This window comes from Belonocnema kinseyi, chromosome 3 (genome assembly GCF_010883055.1).
Source record: "Belonocnema kinseyi isolate 2016_QV_RU_SX_M_011 chromosome 3, B_treatae_v1, whole genome shotgun sequence".
NCBI classification, from domain to species: Eukaryota; Metazoa; Arthropoda; class Insecta; order Hymenoptera; family Cynipidae; genus Belonocnema; species Belonocnema kinseyi.
Genome location: NC_046659.1, coordinates 150,693,098 through 150,698,262, shown reverse-complemented (window position 1 = coordinate 150,698,262; position 5,165 = coordinate 150,693,098). Strand labels below are relative to the sequence as shown.

Sequence of the window (5,165 nt, the reverse complement as noted above, 5' to 3'; positions counted from 1 at the left end):
TTAAATAAAAATTTAATACAATTTTAAAGAATTTCCTATGATTTCGGTAGATTTTGAAAGATTTTATAGGATCTATAAGTTTTTAGTGTATTTTAAAAGATTCTAAGGGATTTTCAATCAATTTCAAGACTTTAAAGGGATTTCAAAGGATTGCAAATATTTTAGGGTATTTCAAAAGTTTCCAGGGATTCTTCAACAGATAATTTCAATGAATTTTAAAGAGATTCAAAAAGTTTCAAGAGATTTAAAAATATTGCACAGTATTTTAAGGAATATTGTTCCTGAATTTTTATATTTTTGAAGGAATTTTGAAGATTTTAGAATATTTAAAAAAATTCGAAGAAATTTTTAAAAGATTGACAAAATTTCAAGGAATTTTTAAGGATTTTAATTATTTCTAATCTATAATTTCACATAGTTTTAAAGGATTTCCTATTATTTCGTTAGATTAGAAAGCATATAATAGGATCAATAAGTGTTTAGGCTATTTTTATAGATTTCGAAGGATTTTCAGTAAACTTCAAGACTTTAAAAGGTATTTTAAGGATTTGCAACTATTTTTGGACATGTTAAAAGATGCCAGATTAACAGATTTCAAAAATTTGAAGGGATTCCAAAGATTTTAAGATATTATTTAAAATTCTAAAGAATTTTCAAGAGACTAAAAAATTGTCATGGAATTTCAAAATATATCAAAGAATTTTAAATATTATCGGGTAGGTATTTAAAAAATCCACAGGTATTTTTATATATTTCTAGAATTTAAACGGATTTCAAGGAATTTTTCAGAGTTTTAAAAGGTTTTAAGGGCCCTCAAAATTCCAAAGGATTTCAATGGATTAAAACTATTTTAGGGAATTTTAACAAATTCTAAAGGATTTTTTAATAGATTTCAAGAATTTAAACAGATTTGAAGGAATTTTCGAGAGATTTAGCAAAATCCAAGAAATTTCCAAAGATTTTTAGGTATTTTAAATTTGTAAACAGTTAAAATTTTTTTCTAAATTTCAGTAGATTTTGAAGAATTTTATAGGATCTATAAGATTTTAGGGTATTTTGAAAGATTCCAAGGGATTTTTAATCGATTTCAAGAATTTAAAGGGATTTCAAAGAATTGCAAATATTTTAGGATATTTAAACAATTCCTAGGATTTTTTTATAGTTTCTAATTATTTGAAGGGGTTCTAAAAGATTTAAAAGATTTTAGGGTATTTTTAAAAATTCCAAGGAATTTTAACGAGCTTTAAAAAGTTTCGAGGGATTTCAAAAGGTTTGAAATATGTTTGGCTAGCTATTTAAAAAGATTTAATAGTATTTTTAATAGATTTCAAGGATTTAAACGAATTTCAATTAATTTGAAAGATTTTAGAGTATTTTAAAAGATTTCGAGGAATTCTCAAGAGTTTTAGAAAATGGCAAGGAATTTTAGATGATTTTAATAATTTTAAACAAAAATTTCATACAGTTTTAAAGAATGTCCTACCAGAAATGCAAATATTTTAGGGAATTTAAAAGATTCCAAGGATCTTTTGATAGATTTCTATCATTTGAAGGAATTCCAAAGGATTTGAATAATTTCAGGATATTTTTAAAAATTCAAAGAAAAGTTTCAAGGGATTTCGAAAGATTATAAATATATTTGGGTTGCTATTTTAAAAAATTCCACAGCATTTTCAATAGATTTCAAGAATTTAAAGCGATTTCAAGGACTTGCAAATGTTTTAGGATATTTTAAAAGACTCCAAAGAATTTTTAAACGATTTGAATTATGTTAGGGTATTTAAAATGATGCCAAGGAATTTCAAGAGATTTAAAATATGTTATGGTATTTTAAAAGATTCCAAGGATTTTAAAATAGATTTCAAAAATTTAAAGGAATTCCAGAAGATTTGCTATATTTTAGGATATTTTTAAAAACTCTACAATATTTTCAATAGATTTTAAACATTTGAATGAATTTGGAGGATTTTTAAAGATTTTAGAGTACTTAAAAAGATTTCAAGGGATTCTCAAGTGATTTAGAAATTTGAAGAAATTTAAAATGATTTTAATAATTTCAAATAAAAATGTTATACAATTTTAAAAAATTTCCTATGATTTCGGTAGACTTGAAAAGATTTTATAGGATCTATACGTTTTTAGTGTATTTTAAAAGATTTTCTGTAGATTTCATGACTAAAGATTTCATGGAATTGCAAATATTTTAAGACATTTAAAAAATTCCAACGAATTTTCAAATGATTTGAAATATTTTATGGCATTTTAAAAGATTTAAGGGCATGCGACACAGTGGAATTCCTACATTACCAACCTCTTTTTTCTATTGAACAAAATTTTTTTTTGAACCATAGAACTTTTTTTGTAAATCAAATATCGAACTCAAAATTTCAGGAGAGCATTAGAAGACATTATCCTACGTTTATGTACTGCATTTGAATCGAAATTTGGCAAAAAATTTCAGAAATAATTTTTTTTTTTAATTCCGATTCAAATGCAGTACATAAACGTAGAATAATGTCTTCTTATGCTCTCCTCAAATTTTGAGTTCGATATTTCATTTACCAAAAAAGTTCTATGGTTCAAAAAAAAATTTTGTTCAATGGAAAAAAGAGGTTGGTAATGTAGGAATCCCACTGTGTCGCATGCCCTTAAACGAATTTTCAAGAGATTTGAAATATATGAGGGTATTTTGAAAGATTTTAGGATATTTTTAAAATTTCCAAGGAATTTTCGAGAGATAAACAAATCTCAAGGAATTTCAAAGACTTTAGGTTTTGCTTAGGTTTGTTATGATTTTTTTTAAAAGGGATTTCTTAAGATTTCAAAGTTCTTAAAATATTTTAGGGTATATGGAAAGATTCAAAGACATTATTAAAAGATTTAAGTAAGTTGTAGATATTTCAAAGGTGTTTTAGGATATTTGTAAACTTTTCCAGAAATTTTCAAGAGCTTTTTTAAAACGTTTCAAGGGGTTTTCAAATATTTTAAAGCATTTTAAATGTACATATTCGGGTTTTTAAAAAGATACCAAGGAGTTTTAAATAAATTTCAAGAATTTAAACGTACTTTAAGGAATGTCAGATTTTAGGGTATTTTAAAAGATTCCAAGGAATTTTTAAAAGATTGATGAAGTTTCAAGGAATTTCCAATGATTTTTTATGATTTTTAAGTTTTTGAAATTTGTTTATACAGTTTTAAAGAATTTCCTATAATTTTTGTAGATTTTGAAGTATTTTATAGGATCTGTAGGGGTTTATGATATTTTAAACGATTCAAATTATTATTATTGTAGTAAAAGATTCCAAGTAGTTTTTAAGAGATCTAGAAAATGTCAAGGAATTTCCAATGATTTTTATGATTTTTAGTTATTTAAAAATTGTTGGAAATTTTAGAAGGATTTTATAGGACCTAGAAGATTTCAAGATCTTTTTTCAATTCCAGGGAATTTTCAAGAGCTTTAAAAGGTTTCAAGTATTTCAAATATTTTAGGGTATTTTAAAACATTTCAAGGAATTTGCCATTAATTTCAGTAATTTAGTGGGGTTCCAAAGGGTTTGAGAAACGTTACGATATTTTTATTTTATTTTAAAGAATTTCAAAATATTCTAAAGGGTTTGAAATATTTTAGCGTATTTTAATAAATTATTTTATAAGATTGAATGGAATTTTATAGCATTTCCGAGGATTTTAATTATTGTAGGTTTTTTTTAAATTTCATGGAATATCATCAAATTTCATAGACTTTTTGCAATTTATTTGAAATTCACCCTGAATTCTTTTTAATTCTTTTGAATTCTCTTTACTTTTTTAACTCACTTCAATTCTAAATTTACTCAATTCAATGGATTTAAAAAAATGATAAATTCGTAAATTTAAATTAAAAATTGTTTTATTCTATTTACAAAAGATAATATATTAAAAACGTTAAATTTAAACCTCGGCCATTAAATATCAGTTTAGGAAAAATGAAAAAGTAGTCAGAGGAAATAAATTTTGAAAATTGAATTTTGCGGCCACCCTGAATTTACATTGGTTAGAACGAATTTTCTTTAGTTCTTATTCTTTTATATTTCATCATTGTTTATAATATCGTGAATTTTATACATTATAATTCTACTATTTTCTAGATTTATAATAAAAAAAAAAGTGCAGGGCTATCAGCTTTTCTGAATCGCAAATATCTTGCAAATCTGACCCGCGAATTTACTAAATCTTTGCATTCTTGTTTAGATATTTAACAACACAGAATCGTTGAATACGTAATTTATTGAAGAGGATTTAAAAAGCCTTTTTGCCCATCTTTGTTGGTACGTACCTGCAGAAGATTGAAGCAGAAACGCGAAACAGAAGAATCACATTAACATTAAGAAACTTGAGCAACGTTGAGCGCGCTCAAGTTTCACCAATAATTAAACTAAAACTACCACGCAATACGAGCCTATAATTATCTGAGCACAATTTAGGATTTTTTTCCCTTAATTTTGTAGAAAAGATCAATCGCTCGCTCGTATGTATTATTAAGTCAATAATACTAGCAATTTATATAAACAAATATTTATATTTTCGAGATCGAAATACTTCTTCTATAAAGAATGATCTTTTTTGAATCGTTTACAAGTAAATTTAAAAGAAAAAATGTTGTGCAAATTTAATTTGTATATAGTTCTAAAAGTTGTGTTCTATCTATTTAAGTGGCTATTCTCATGTAGAAAGGGCCCACTTTGTCGATTCCATTTTTTTTTTCGGCGATAATCCCGATTTTGTAACTGAAATTCGAAATTTATAATTTTCTGTTTTCGGTTCACTCGTATGCATGAAAATTTGTGTTTTCGTTAGGAAATAAAATGCGCAAGTGCATATTAAATAGACTTTTATATGCGATAACTTTATTATCATTATTTATGCTTCTATTTTTAATTTTGTATCGACAAAGTGGCGCTCAAAAATAATTAATTTCATTACGGTGCATTCAGTTATTACGTCACACTTTTTTTTTGTTTTGTTATATTCTATCTTGTAGTACCAAGGTTTCAATTCATTTTTTTTTTCTTTTTTCATAATTTTATTTAAGGGCATGTGACACAGCTAAATACCTATATTACCGACCTCACTTTTTCAGTTCACTGAATGTTTTTTTAAACCTAAGAACTTTTTTTATAAATAAA

At 24.9% G+C, this 5,165-nt stretch overlaps 1 protein-coding gene across 1 annotated transcript in view; it reads left to right on the top strand.

Annotated features, from left to right (window-relative positions):
* LOC117168758 (E3 ubiquitin-protein ligase SMURF1) overlaps positions 1 to 5,124 on the top strand; it is a 44,537-nt gene extending 39,413 nt beyond the window's left edge. Inside the window, exon 9 of the mRNA XM_033354511.1 lies at positions 4,231 to 5,124. The gene's annotated coding sequence lies outside the window, so the exon portion shown is untranslated. The remainder of the gene's footprint in view (positions 1 to 4,230) is intronic.
* Positions 5,125 to 5,165: the final 41 nt, after the last annotated feature.